Raw genomic sequence first — 16058 nt, 5'->3', positions numbered from 1 at the left:
GCCGTGGAAGGAATGTGCTGAACATGTACATGCCATTGTTAATACTAAGTTCTGAGTTAAGACTGCATGCCAGCCATCCTTAGCATGGGTGGTTTTTGGGTCTAACTAGAAAGAATTGGCTTTTGTATCAATACTCAATGATTGTAGCAGATCTGCCTGTCTCCTGTGTTTTTGCTATTCCTTCTTTATGAAAAAAATCAATGTCGGTTTTAAGTTTTTAAAGGAGGATCTGTTACCTGCTATATTTAGCATCATGAAGGAGGAAAACTGCAATATTTGCTTTCCATAAATTTGCAAAAAGAAAGGTATTTTCCACCCACCGCACCCATTCCATGGTTTTCCACCGACAGCTGCATATATGGATATCCTGCCATATATCTCTGGAGAGAAGGAGAGCTGGAAGGTGTGGGAAGGCCCATGAATGGGGCCATTGAGTCAGCTATTCCTCGATGGGCAGGCATGATTGCTTTCAAGGGGCCAGTTCTCTTGCTGTGACCACATAGCTGGAGGCACAGCCAATGGATAGGCTTCACCCAATAATTCTCGGTTGATCCACATTTGGGTCAGCGATGTGGTGGGCAGCGTCAGTTGCAGCTCCAGGCTCCAAACGGCTACTTTCCAAGCTCCTTACAATCATACCCTGTTGATGGAGGCAACGGGGGAGGTATGAGTGGGAGAGGTGAGGAAAAAGAAGGAAATGGTTTCCATGAATTATTGCTAGAGTTTTTAGAAAAATAAAAGCCTACTTTTGAAGAAGAGATAAAGGGATCTCAGCATCATGCCACTCCCATTGCTCTTAGGATAAAGTTAAAACTGCCTAATATGGCCCACTAGGCTGGGCATGAGATGGTCTGTCTTGCTAGCCTCCTCCAGGGCTACTCTTGTCTTCTCTAGCCAGGCTGACCACCATTTTTATGTCCCTTTAATCCTCAAAGTCTTTGCAAATGCTGTTCTCTCATCCTGGAAAGGTTTGCCCCCTTATCTTTCTCCTGGCTAACTCCTACTCATCCTACTCTACTCATGTGTAGTAATTGAAACATAACTTCCCTGACTTCCCAGGCTAGGTAAGATTGCTGTTACATATTTCCCTGGTAGCCTGATCTTCTTCATTGTGGTTATCCCAATTGCAATAGTATAATTCCCCCATTAGTCTGTGAGCTATACAAGGGTTAGGACATATCTGCCTTGGTCATCCCTATACCACCAGCACCTAGCCTAGCACTGACCCACAGTATCTATGACTGAATGTATTATTAAATAGCAGGTAATGATGGAGAAAAAGAGGTGGAGGAGGAGTAATAAAAGGAAAGAAGGAATGGGAAAAAGTATAAAAAGTATAAAAGAATAAGGCAAGAACTCCATATGAAAGAAACAGTATCAATCATTAGGTTCAACTTCTGGACTTACCTATAAGTAAATGGGAGAATGGGGAAGGCTAAAATCTAGATCACCTGAACTAATCCAACAAAATAAACAGACAAATAAACACAATAAGTCTAGAGAGAGTATTCAGAAAGAGGTCAAACACCCTCATACTTAGAGGGAGTAGTGAGCTTGTTATGTCTCCATGCAAGCCAATTCCTTGGGTTATCCTATCGAATAGCCACATGCTCTATCTCCCACCATTTTTAAGATGACTAGGGGCATTAGCACTTAGCAAGCAAGAACTCTATGCCAAGGACTGTGCAGAGCACATCAAATACATTTTCTCACTTTATCCTCAGACACCACATATTGAGTTAAGGATTGTTTCCCTGTGACACTGATGGAGGAAATTGAGACTCAGAATCTCAGAAGAAAGCACACTGCCCTGGGTACCTGAAGACCTCATTCATTTATTCACTCTCTGATCCCTGCCTAACTGATGTCTTTTACTGATACTTCAATTTTTTTTTTAACCTTTATTTATTTTTAAGAGATAGAGAGAGACACAACATGAGCAGGAGAGGGGCAGAGAGAGAGTGAGACAGAGAATCCGAAGCAGACTCCAGGCTCCGAGCTGTCAGCACAGAGCCTGACGCAGGGCTCAAACCCACAAACTGTGAGATCGTGACCTGAGCTGAAGTTGGACGCTCAACCCACTGAACCACCCAGGCGCCCCAGAATTGTTACTTTCTCATGGGAGGTTCTCCTTACTTCCTTTGATGGTCAAATCCTCTCTTGGAGGTTTCCATCTCACCTTCTTTGTATCTTTCACAATTTAAACTGGGCATTTTTGAGTGATTAGTTGACTACTATCTGCAGGCAAGGCACATTCCAGAATGGATTGGCCTTGTTTTCCCCAGCCCCTGCATAATCCCTGCCACATAAAAGGTTGCTAGTAAATATACTTATAGCAAATGGCTGAGATCCTTTTAGGGTGCACTTGTTGTGTTTTGGGTTCTGTACTGGTCTATCTGGATACAGAGAAAATGTATACATGGCCATTGATTTAATGGAGCCAACAGTCACTTGTCGGGGGGTGAGGTGGAAAGTACTACTAGAAGGAAAGAGAGACAGAGAGAGAGAGAGAGAGAGACAGAGAGAGAGAGACAGAGAGAGAGAGAATTGAAATAGGTAAATAGCTTTCAGGAACTGTTTTCTAGAGAAGAAACCTGATGAGAGCTTCCCAAAGGTGAGAAAGCTTTTGTCAGGTATGCAAGGGTGAGATATGGTTAGGGAGAAGGAAATGTAGATGGAGGGAATGATATGAGCAGAAGGAAAAAAAAAGGAGGTATGAAACAGCACATGTGTTTGGCAAGTGTAAACAGATTGGTTTGCCTGGAGTGTTCAGACCATGGTCAGGATGAGATCGTAGAGGTCAGATGTGGACTACATCAAAAAGTGGTTTTCATGCTTGCCTTGGGGGTTTGAGCTCTTTACTGCAGGTGATAGCAAACACATGTGGATGGTGATGCACAGTTGAGAGAGTATTGAATCATTCATCTGTTCTTTGAATCCACGTTCCACTGGGTCTTGATACTATACCATGCCTTGTGCTACTACACAGAAGAACATGGGTAGAGCTTAACAAGACAGATTCCCTCCTCCAAGAAGGCCACAATTTCTTAAATATATAACAGAAGTCAGGCCCTGACCTCTACTTTGCCTTTTGAGATGCAGATGCAAAAATGAAACAACTTGAGAGCAATCACAAAGTCCTCTCCCACTCAGCACACCCAGAGCAACCCGGTAGTGACAGACTGGGCAATGGTGTGAGGCAGCGGGAAGGGAGAGATCACCATAAGGAAAGAGCATGTAACTCCAGGAGCTCCTCCTGGAGAAAGCAGGTCATAGTATCAATTCTGCAGTCCCTAGAGAAGAATGCCCATATTCTTCTGTTCTTAAACATATGTTGCAATGTTTTTCATAACTGTGGACTGAAGAGACTCTCCATCTATAACATTAGATGGCTGCCCAAATTTTATAATCCTCCCATATCCTCCCCTTAGCTAACCTTTATTGGGCACCTGCTTTTTACCAGGCACTCAACACAAGCATTTACTTACACTAACCTATTTAAATTTTTTTAAAGTTTATTTATTTATATTGAGAGAGAGAGAGCAGGGGAGAGGCAGAGAGAGAGAGAGAGAGAGAGAGAGAGAGAGAGAGAGAGAGAGAGAGAATCCCAAGCAGGCTCCATGCTGTCAGCACAGAGCCCGATGCAGGGCTCGAACTCACAAACCATGAGATCATGACCTGAACCAAAACCAAGATTTGGGCACTTAACCTACTGAGCCACCCAGGTGCCCCTATTACTATCCTATTTAACCCACTAACATGTGAGTTCCAGAAATACCTTTTATACATGAGAAACCTGTAGGAAGGATAAGAAGTGGTCCAGCACAAAAATGTGTTTCCATAAATGTCCTACAACAAAACCTGAGAACTTTCCAATATATCATATAGCATAATATGCACTGTAGTTTAGATTTAAGCATACTAAAACTGTCACTATTAAAATACCACTGAGTGTTAGCAAAGGAATAATCCAGTAATTATTATCCTTCAATTATCCATTATTCCCCAGGAAGTCGGCCTACTTCATGCAAACCCAACACTCACTTCTGAGGTCCAGGGAAATTCAGCACTGGCCCAAAGTGATAGCATGTTGGTGGCAAAGCCAGGATTGGGACTCATGCTTAAAATTCCTGTTGTCTTGATCTTGACACTAAGGGTTATAGATTCTAATGCCAGATCAGATGTTTGCTTCCCATTTCATTTTCTTCTTACAGAAAGGTATGTTGGAAAGGGTGTGGGTTTTGAAGCCAGTTGGATCTTGGTCCAGATCCAAGCTCTACCATTGACTTACTCTGTGACCATGAATGATTTCCTCCCTGGGTTTCAATGTCCTGTGAAATGAAGTGAAAAATATCTTTCTAACAGGTTGTAATGAGTACAAATAGTTAGCACATGTACAGCACAGATAGAACAGTGTCCACCACATAATATAACTTAATACATGTTAGTTCTCCAGCTTCCTTTGCCAGAAGATGGAAGGAAGGTACAGCTGCCAGTGGCACCTGAATACTCAAGGGCACAATATTCTCAAAGGATGTGAACTTTCTTTGCTCCTTCCCCCCAACCAGGATTTATCTCTTATCCCTGTGACTGTTCCATCAGGTGGGGAGACTTGGTTGGAAATACTTTCTTAGATTAGAAAGACGAGCTGGGATTCAAGGAATGCCTCTCCAGAGTCTCCATGTCAGCAGGCCTTTACAGTTACCAGGTGAGCAGACAGTTACTTTCTGGGTTGATAAAACAAATCCATTATTCATCTGCCCATAAAACTATGTCCTTTATTGTCAGTGCTGACATGTTAGTTTTATTATATAAGGGAAGACTCTGGGTTGAGACCACCCTTTAGTCTCATTTCAAAGAGAGGGGCTTTTTTTAGAAATGGCAGGAATGGGCTGTGTCTGTTCACGGAAGGACACTTTGCTGAAATAGTGGGGCTTTGTAAGTCCCTATAGGAATGGAGGTGGATGAATTTCCAGACTTGGATTTGGCTGAAGGAATTTCTGACAGACACATCCCTTCAATGGTGACTTTGGCCTCACTGGTGTCTTGGGAGCAGAATAAAACTTTTACATTTTGAGAATAGGAACCAGGCCCTCCTCTCCCCTACTTCCTCCCTCTTATTTACTTTAAAAAAAAAAAAAGAAAAGAAAAAAGAAAAAACTTCACTATAGCTATATAGTAAGAAAGTAATTAAGTATGTAACAAAGACATGCACCTACTTTCTATATTTCCAGTGGAAGAGAACAAGATTCAGACACTTCTTCAGATGTCTCCAACCCTACAGCTTTCTAGAATTATGTAATATTTTTTTCAAAATCTGAGAAGTCTCCTTGACTGGATGTTTTCAATATACAGACACAAGTGATATCTTCTATTTTTTACTTTTCATTTCTCTCTAAAGATTCACTTTTAAGTACTCTCATGAATTTTTTTTAAATAACATTTTGACCTTCCCAATTCCCATGAAGAGACACCATTGAGTTATTGGGATGGTATTAACTGGGATGAAAGCAAAGACCATTAAGTAATGAAGTGTACAAAGTACCTGCTATGTGGCAGATATGATACTGGAAGCTAAAAGTATAGCAGAGCAAAAGAAAAGACATAGACTTTGCCCCTATAGAGCTACTTTCCTGTAAATTTTCAGCTGAATTCATGAAGCTGGATATTTTAAAAATTAATTACTTAGTTAATTTAAAAATTAGTAATCAATTACATTAAAATTAATTAATTAATTAAAATTTTAGAGCAGTATAAAGTTCACACAAAATTAGAGGAAGGTAGAGAGTTCTCATATACTCTTGATATTATACATGCATAGTCTCTCCTACTATAAACACTGTCAATCAGAGTAGTACACTTATTACAACTGATGACCCTACATCAATGTGTCATAATCACCCAAGTCCATAGTTTACATTAGCGTTGACTCTTGGTCTTGTACATTCTATGGGCTTGGACAAATTTATAACTACAGATTATATCTATCATTGGATTATTGTACAGAGTATTTTCACTCTCCTAAAAATTCTCTGTGGTCCACCTATTCATCCCTTTTTCTCCTAAACCCTGGCAACTAATATTTCCATAGTTTTGCCTTTTCCAGAATGTCATATGGTTGGAATCATCCAGAGTGACTTATTTCACTTAGCAATATGCATTTAAATTTCCTCCATGGCTTGAAAACTCGTCTCTTTTTACTGTTAAACAATATTAAATAATATGGATGTATCCTAGTTTATGTATCCATTCACCTACTGAGAGACATCTTTGTTGCTTCCAAGTTTTGGCAATTATGAATAATACTGCTTTAAATATCCATATGTATATGGATGTTCTTGTGTGAACACAAAGTTTTAACTCCTTTGAGTAAATAACAAGGAGCATGATTGCCTGATTGTTTGGTAAGAATTTGTTTAGTTTTGTAAGAAACCACCAAACTGTCTTCTGAAATGGCTGTACCATTTTGCATTCCGGTTCCTTATGCTCTATATTCTCACCAGGATTTGGTGTAGTCAGTGTTCTGGATTCGGGCCATTTCTAATAGGTATCCTATTGTTTTATTTTGCCTTTCCCTAATGATATTTAATGTGAAGCACCTTTTCATATGTTTATCTGCCATCTATATATCTTCTTTGGTAAGTTATGATAATTTTTGCATTTATAACATGGCAAAGCAATTGTGAGAGTTAAGTGACACAATATATATGAAAGTGAGGGGACATGGCCAACTGGTTAAGAGGGAAATGTCTGAAACCAGAATGCCTAGGTTTGAATCCCAGATCTAAGCTACTAAACCTCTTTCTGCTTCATGTTTCTCTTCATTATAATGAGGAAAGTGATTATATTTACTTTATACAGTTGCTATAGGGAAAAACTTAACTTATGAAAAGCATGTAATGTCTAGCATAGAGAAAGTACACAATATGCTGTTTCTTGGGCACATAGCAAATGCTCAATTAAATTTTGTTGATTTAATGAACTTAATACAGAAGAAAATGAAATTCTGTGATGTGGAGTTGGGTTTGCTCTTGGATGTATAACTTTCCTAAAACAATTAGGTTTGGGAGGTGTTGTTTCCAACTAAGACCTTAAAAGTTATTACACAACTCATGGGAATTGGGGAAAGCTTTACTCATTCTTTCAAATCATCTCCCTGAAGACTGATTCTTTCCCCCTTGAAGTTTCCACTTTCTTCACTGGTGTGGAATTTGGTCAGAGGGAAAGATTATTTTCCCCTTAAAGGACATCTTAAATCAAGCGTTTTTCTTGAGTTTGCAACTGAGCACATGATTCCTTAGGAAGTTATAAATAAGAGAGCTGTGGTGTTGTTAAATCAGGCAGTCAAGCGTCAGGAATTCAGTCGAAATGAACTGATTGCTGAGATCCCTTGAAACTTGTTATCTTTTAGGCTCATCCCAGCCTCTGTTACCAGAGGTAGGTGGTGACTCCCAGCACCATCTCATTTTCTTCTCAATCCCACTTTCACTACTTTAAGGATCACGATGCTGATTCATTCATTAATCAAATGTTTATTGGGCTTACACCATATATTAAGCACTATGTTAAGTGCTGATGATTTAGGTATGAATAAATCATCATCCCTATTCTTATGAGTGCTGTCTTCCAGTGGAGGATTAGATAAGAATACAGACTTTTTAATAAACTGGAGCAGATGGGGTGTTGGCACAGGGACAGAGCTGGGGTGCAAAGCAAGGCTCGTACCTCCTTCTGGGGGCCAGAGCACAGAGGGTGAGCTGTGTGAGCTGAGGTATGAAGGACAAGTAAATGTCAGCCAAGCAAAGTAGACATGGGCCTTTTAGATGTATTTCAGCCAGAAGTAACAGCCTGTATAGACCTAGACATTAGCAAGAGAATGGCACTATAAGAAATAGCAAAGAATCTATGAAGGCTGATGCATTAAATTGGGTGTAGCAAGACCCAAGGTTGGAAAAACAAACAAAAGGCAAATCTTGACAGCTTGTAGGTCATTTAAGGAATCTGAACTAGCACAGTGCTTGGAACATTGGTACAACTTTGTTGAAAGACTAAACGGATCAATGAACTTTATCCTGAGGGCAACGGAGAGACTTAACTGATTTTAAATTAACTTCTGATTTGTGTTAGGTGATGCATGATTGAGGAAAACAAATGACCCACCCAGTGCCTCGTATGGGGAACTGACACAAGAGGAACGGTTTTCTTCCACATCTTGCAACCTCTGGGAATATGAGGGATCAGGAGAAGAAGCCAGACAGAAGAGGATTCATTCCTGGGAACAGACTAAGCAAGACAGATCTATGTCAAGCCTCCCAAAATGCAGAGACTGTAAAGTCAACCAGTATGGATAAGAAAATTAATGGATTTTGTTGTGGTTTAAGCAAGTCTTAAGAGAGGATGGTTCCAATCCTGCCTCTGTCTCTTACCATCTGTGGGCTTTAACCTCTTGGAGACCCAGTCTCTTCATATGGAAGAGGGAGCCATAATATCCTGGTACAGTGCTGTTGTGAGTCAGTAATGCCTTTATATATAATGCTTTTACCTATAAAATTCCTATCATAGTGCCCATACTTTTGCTAAGATACTTAGAACAGATCATTTAAGATGAGAAGCCATCAAAAAATTTGGATATTTTCTAAAATACCACTAAGAATGACTATATTTATGGAGAGCTTATGTCATGCAAGTCACTGTTCTAAGGATTTAAAGTAATAATTGATCTAATCTGTCTAAAGACCCTTTGAGACAGGGAATTCTATTATCCCCATTTCATAATGAAGAAAACAGAAGCACAGAGGAAGAAAGTCTGAGTTCACATGAGGATGCACTGCCAGAAGTGGCAGAGCTGGAACTGAAACCCAGGCTGTGTGTTCCAGGGCCTGGGACTGAAATGCTTTCTTATGTTATCAAGAAACAATCAAGCATCTAAAAAATAAAATGGCAAAATGTCACATGTGAAGTCTCTGGATCTGGCAACCCTGATGTGATGTGGCATGGGGTCATAAGCTGAAGCCTCAGGCACATTGTCTTTTGGAACAATCTTAAATCATTTTAGCCAGACCCCTGACACTCGGATCAGAAATAATCCTATTTGGGGGCACCTGGGTGGCTCAGTCGGCGGAGGGTCCGGCTCTTGATTTTAGCTCAGGTCATGATCCCAGGGTCGTGGGATTGAACCCTGTGTCGGGCTTAGTATGTGCTTGGTATGGAGACTGCTCAAGATTCTCTCTCTCTCTTCCCTTCTCCCCCACTCACGCTCTCTCTCTAAAAATTAATTAAATTTTAAAAAAGAAATGATTCTATATTGTGTTGATTGTTAGACAATTACAAATCACCAAACTATAGTTTTGCCTAAGCCTCTCTTTGAGTCATCCAGATTTGGCTAGAATAAGTTGTGGCATTGTATAAACACTTTTTTATTATCTAGCTGAGAATCACCTTCTGTACACAAAGAAACACAGGACTCTGTTTAACGTGAAGAGACTTGCTGAAGCATCTGGGATCTGTCCACACAACTGATTTCCTAACAGACAAAATATGTGGGGCCATGGAGTTTGACAAGCAGGAAAGGGTATTCAGGTATGAACTAGTCTTCATCACTGGACTCACTGAACTGTTTGGTCGTATGTAAGAGAAACAAATCAAAGTTGTTTAGATAATTAAGGAAATTTATTGGTGGATGTATCCAAAAGTTCAGAGGTAGAGCAGACTTTCTGTACAGATTACTCCAGTGCCTCAACATTATGACCAAAGGCCTGTCTTCTGTTTTGTTTGTTTTTTTTTCTTCTCCATCCTTTCTACCTTTTTGTTATCATCTCAGAACATAAGATAGTGGCCAGATGCTTTAGGTCTTCATGTTTATTTATAAATAGGGACCGAAAGAGCTTCATTCCCATTAGCTTTCTTTAAAGAGTGAGATGTCTTCATTTCCAGAAGTCCTTAGCATATGCCTCCTTGCATCTCATTGGCTTAAACTGGGTCACATGCCAGTCTATAAACTAACCACGTGCAGGTAGATGAGCTTCACTACCCATCTACTGATATATGGGCACATATACCAGTCAAGGCCTACTTCTGGAGCTGGGTGTGAGTCAATTCTACCTAAGATGCATAGCTAACAATTATGGAGGGTCAGTTCTCCAAAGGATATCTGTGGAACTGTTACCTTTAGAAAGGGAAATGGATGGTAAATAGTAAACCAAGGTGTACTCAGCCATCTCTTTCTGGGATGAGAGAACCTAAGTTTAAAAGTCCCAAGGATTGTCTTGAAGCAACATTTACATTTAGAATGAACTTTTCAGCTACTGGATCTGATAGTCTGAGGTCACCTAAAGTGATAGATCATTTGTTCCATAACTATGTGGAGGTCATCCTCAGAGCTTAAAGTGTGAATTATTACCCAGATAGAGAGACCAATGCTCTGTGGGAGAAAGTGCCCTAAGTTCCTCAAGCAGGTAAACACAAAGCAGGCATGAGAACAACACTATTCCTTGCTGTCTCTCTTAAGTACACAGAGACAAACAAGAGAGGTTTCAACTAGTCATGACAAGCACCAAACTATTCAAGAGGTTACCTAAACAACTTAGCTAATTCCTCTGATTATTTTAAACACTAACTCACAAATGAGGTGGGACAAGAGTACGTTAGACGCTCACACAAGCGCTTTCGGCATGCATGTGAGTGCTAGCGTGTTTGTGCTATTATTTGTTTACAGGGCTTAGTATCCAAGGGAGATGTTGTATTGTCATTTATCAAGAGTGGGGCTTGAGTTTGACTCTGGCTTAAGTTTTCCATGATCTGCTCACTAAATTTCTTCCTTTAGGCAGCTCTTCCACAACAGTAAAAGCATTAAGTGACAGCTTCCATCTGGCCAGTCCCAAGTTACTTTTCATATAATTCATCACGGTAAGCTAGCTCCTAACCTAACTGGACCCAGCTTGACAAGCCACGGCTTTTTATGAGACATCATTGTAACTATCTTAGGATCTTAGAAGGAAGAACTCCATAATTATCTTTTATGGAAAGACTCAGGACACACATTTTGAAATTGCATGCCCAGGACTTTATGTGCAGAAGGATCAAGGTATCATATTATCCAATGTCCCTGGCAAGTCCCTAGGACTATATTTCAGCCTACAAGATGTTTTTTGTTCATCTCAAAGGTCAGATTTGACCACATTTATTAAATTACAAACTTGCTTGTCTTTTGTCATCAGAAGATGGTATGAATTAAGGCTTTCTTATTCTGGTCACAGTACAGATTAGAGCTGTGCTGAAAACATCTAAAGTAATTAAAGTGACCAACAACACCGAACAACAACAATAAAACCATAATAAACACTCACTGCCCTTGGGGGGGCACACTATTTGATACAGCACAGAAATGTACCATTTGTTAAAATACAAGACAGACCAAATATCAATCCCTTTCTCAAAATAAATCAAGTTGTCAGTAGATAAGCCCCCTTGCCACCAAGCTTGCCTACTCTGGTTCCCAGTACCCTTGTCGTGATCTATTCTTACCACTTTTTCAATCAAAAATTTCGATGGGTTTTCAATGCCTTAGCGAAAAAGTTCAAATGCCTTAGAAGATGTGCAAAGTCTTATCCAGCCCTATATCGTGCTGTTCTTCAGATCCCCGTTTTACCACCAAACAAAAAACAACTAAATTTTCTTGTATAAACTATACTTAGTCACATACCTAAGCTGTGCGAATAAGTAACTCAGCCTCGAATAAATAAATAATCAGCCTTGAATGCCCTACTCTATTTGTCCACATAATGACATCACTTTTTATGATTTAGCTTAAGTATCAAATCTTTTGGGAAGAGTGAATTTTATGGGGTGTAAATTATATCTCAAAATACTATTAAAAATAACCAAACTTTGGGGCGCCTGGGTGGTGCAGTTGGTTAAGCGTCTGACTTCAGCCAGGTCACGATCTCGTGGTCCGTGAGTTCGAGCCCCGCGTCAGGCTCTGGGCTGATGGCTCAGAGCCTGGAGCCTGTTTCCGATTCTGTGTCTCCCTCTCTCTCTGCCCCTCCCCTGTTCATGCTCTGTCTCTCTCTGTCCCAAAAATAAATAAACGTTGAAAAAAAAATTAAAAAAAAAAATAACCAAACTTTGGGAACTCTTTTCTGATGAACTCCCATTCTTACCTAACTCTACCACATACAGTCAGGTACCTACAAGCAGATATCAACAACACACGTGCACACACACACTACCAGGTTAAGGAATCATAACTGGTCCTCCTCAAACACTCTATATACCTGTCTTTTGTATATGAATTCACTTATTTATTTTTCATCTGGACTTGGCTGTCCAATATGGTAATGACAGGCAGCTGTTGAGCATTTGAAATATGGTGGCCCAAAGAGAGATGTTCTGGGAGTATAAAAATCTCACACTGAAGTCTTGGTAGAAAGAATAATGTAAAATGTCAGTAATAATTATAAATAATTACATGTCAAAATTAAAATATTTTGGACACACAAGGTTAAATAAAAATATTAAAATTCACTTTATCTTTTTTCTTTACCTTTTTTTAATGTGTCTTCTTGAAAATTTAAAGTTAGGTTTGTAGTTCCTATTATTTCTTTTGGACAGCACTGATCTGGATTGTGAGCCCCTTAAAGAAAGGGATAGTGTCTTGTTTGTCTCTGCATATGGAATCTGGCCCATTGTAGGTGCCCAAGAGTACTCGTGTGCATAAGGTGAGTGAATGAATATGATTAAGTCCTAAGTGAAGAGTGCACATACTGAGAACAATGAGAATATTAAGGGAGAAGATACACAGTTTCCATGTAAGGCCAAGAGTGTCTGCTCAAAGGAGGGGAGACTTGAGTCTTGAAGCTGGGAAGAGTTTGGATAATAAAGAAGAGATTGTTGTGTGACTCCCCAAGTACTTCTCTCTGAACTTAGGTTTCCCACATGAAAATAAAAGGGCAGGGCAAAATGGGCTTTGATGTCACTCCATCAAGAATCTATGATAAAGATGATATCCAACAGCCAATGGTGACTACTCCAGTTGGAATATGTATGTTACCCTTGATTTCATGTTTCTGATTAGCTCCCAAGTTGTGTAGAGGGTCCAGTTGCTAGTAAGATTTTTTATATACATGGGGTTGGTTCAGCTGATGAGCTGGACAAATCAATCTAATGCTGCCTGTACTTGAACGGTCATGTTCACAGTCTTGATTCACAAAAGCGTCTGTAGGCTGTTCTCTGTGTCTCTGATTGGACTATATGTGGCCATGTGACCCATGACAGCCACTGGCTCATGACCCAAAGGTGATGTTTTCTAACTAATCCATTCAGACAGACTACCACTAAGATTCAGATTTGAAGATACACAAGAAGATACTATTGCTATTTGTAAGAGAAATCTCTCCTAACCATAAACATAAGTATATAGATATATAGATATAAATATATATAATATGAATTCTAAAACAATGTTAACAATAACAGAATTTACTAAAAGTTCATACTGTATTAGGCATTGCATGTCACTCACATTATCTCATTCAAACTCCACAAGAATAAAGTTTGGACTGTTCTTTCATATTTATAGATAATGTAAGTGGCTCAGAAAGCAGAAGCCACTTGGCCAAGTAGTGGAAGAATAAGAACCCATGTCTGTTTTACTTGTTTTTGCCACTATATGATGCTATCTTTAATGTCCCAGATGTAAATCTGGTCCATGTTGTTCTGATTTATGATTTGATAAATTGATCCTTTGGGTGGAAATGACCTACACACAGAATCTCCAACTCGTTCAAGAAAACAGAACCTTGGAACCCCCGGTTTCTAGTAGCAGGGCCCCTCACTTTTCCTCTGGGACCCTGCACACTGCTGGGTCATTCACACCCTCTGGTGAAGCCAGATCTTTAAGTATCACCTTAGATCTGACCCTTATGTCAGCGAAAAGGAGCCTTCTCAGCTCAGCCCTTCACATTGCAGAGCCAGCCCCTTCTTCATGGGCTCCAGGAATTTATGTTCAACTTTTATTTTTCATTTTGATGGTCATGCATAGGCTGACATTGTGAATTAACACATAAAAGAAAGTGAAAATCTCGTTCTGAACCACATGTCCTGGTCTATAAATGGGACCCTTTCCTGGATGTGTGGAAAATATAACTGCTGTGTTTTTCCTTCCCTCTTGGACTATGAGTACAAGGGTCCTTCTTTTAGAATGGGCAGGGATGTCTATAAGGAGTTTTCTTTATTCCCTCTGACTCTACTTTTTTTCCAGATTATAATTTATATCTGAAAACTTTTACTATGCTTTAGAGACATATTTAGAATTATGAGGGTGGCCTCAGGCAGAATATTAAATACCCTGAATTTTTTTTAAACTCTCAACTTCTAAATTTCTATCCTTAGCTTCCAATCTGGACCTTGACCCTTTCACTATCCCAGAAAGCTGCCCTTGTCCCCTCTTAAATGATACAGGAATTGGCAGTTCTGATATCTGTCATTGGTACGCTGCCTCCTTCTGGAGATCACAATTTCATTCTGACTGAAGACTTTCGTGCCTTAAATCAGAGAAGCAACTATTTCCAGGTTGAAGGAAACAGACACATGCAGACTGTATATTTGGGGAGAGGGGAGGGGTGGCACTATACAGTTATTTTATAGGCAGCCTCCTACCTCATCTATAGGCACAGAAAGGCAGAGGAGACCCCTATTGTATAATCTTTATGGGAAGCTGGGATTTTAGCATTGAAGAGATCCTAGACCAATTGCTCTAGTTAATGTGCAATTCCATTATGCAGTAACTTTGACAAAGGAGCATCAAGCCTCTATTTGAATACCTCTAGTGCTAGGGAGATTACTACTTTAAAAATCTGGCTGCTACTAGTATCTTGTGCTTCTTATCATGTAGTAAAGTCTTAGAGCCCATGGAGTGCTGGGAGGATCTCAAATCATCTGGAGAAAATGCAGTGCTCTGTATTTGCCCTCCAGACAGATTACTTTCTAGGCGGGGTCACCATGCCTGGTGCAAAACTGAATAGTGAAAGATCAATATGGGGTTCACAAGCAGTTTTATTCACTCCTGGTAGGATGAGAAGGGATTTTGGAGATCTGAGGCCAAAGACTATTATGTATAAAACATCAAAGTGTGATGGCTAAGGATATGGCCCCAGAATCCAGACAATCTAGGTCTGAGCCTGGCTCTACTGCTTGCTCTCTGCATAAAGTTGGCCCTAATTTCAACATCTATTAAATGAAACTAAGAATAGTATTTGTTTCATGGGGGTGTTGAGAGGACTTAATACATGTAAAGTATTGAGAACACTGCCTAGCACATAGTAAGCACTCAGTAAACCTTGGTTATTACTGTTGTTGTTGTTGTTGTTGTTGTTGTTGTTGTTGTTGTTATATTATTATTATTACTCTGGCTCAACCACACGCTAAGGAATCCTAAATTGCTAAGTACAAAATCGCCTCCTCTTGGGAAGCAACACTTGGGGGTCAAAGGCTTGCATTTGCAAGGATCTCACTGTGTACTAAGTTGTTAACCTTCACAGTGCCATCTGCTCCTCTCCAACATCCTGTTGCCCAGACTCATTTTATTCCCCACATTACAGATGGGAAACCTGAAGCCCAGAGAGGTCAGATGCTTTTCCCAAGGCCTCAGCTTAAATGTCACATCTTCAGAGGTAGATGCTTTCACACACCCAATACAAAGCAGCCACCCACTCCTCCTTCACTGTTATGCAGATTATATCATCTGCATATTATTTACTGGCATCTGGTATTTTCCTTCTGTTTTTGTTCATAATTTTGTTTATTTTCCACCACTGCCTAGCTAGAACATGAGTTCTGTATGTACGGTAGCCCCTTCTGTCTCCCTACAAGAATCAATCCCCAGTACCTAGTTCATTGCAGGCCTTTGGTAAACATTTGTTGAAGGAATATGTGGAAGACAGCAGGAGGCACAAAACAGAATCAAACAGTTATTCTGTGAGAGCCACTGAAGGAGCTGGTTTTGCATTCTAGTACTTGTCCTGACCTTGGGCAATTGACTTCCTGTCTCTAATTAGTGCAGT

At 40.0% G+C, this 16058-nt stretch overlaps 1 long non-coding RNA gene across 1 annotated transcript in view; it reads right to left on the bottom strand.

Moving 5' to 3' along the window:
• Nucleotides 1–288: 288 nt before the first annotated feature.
• LOC113592855 (uncharacterized) overlaps nt 289–16058 on the bottom strand; it is a 183478-nt gene continuing 167708 nt past the window's right edge. Inside the window, exon 3 of the long non-coding RNA XR_008291018.1 lies at nt 289–640. This is a non-coding gene — a long non-coding RNA (uncharacterized LOC113592855). The remainder of the gene's footprint in view (nt 641–16058) is intronic.

The sequence above is a fragment of the Acinonyx jubatus genome, chromosome D4 (genome assembly GCF_027475565.1).
Source record: "Acinonyx jubatus isolate Ajub_Pintada_27869175 chromosome D4, VMU_Ajub_asm_v1.0, whole genome shotgun sequence".
In the NCBI taxonomy this organism is placed as follows: Eukaryota; Metazoa; Chordata; class Mammalia; order Carnivora; family Felidae; genus Acinonyx; species Acinonyx jubatus.
This window is presented reverse-complemented; position numbering and strand designations above follow the sequence as displayed.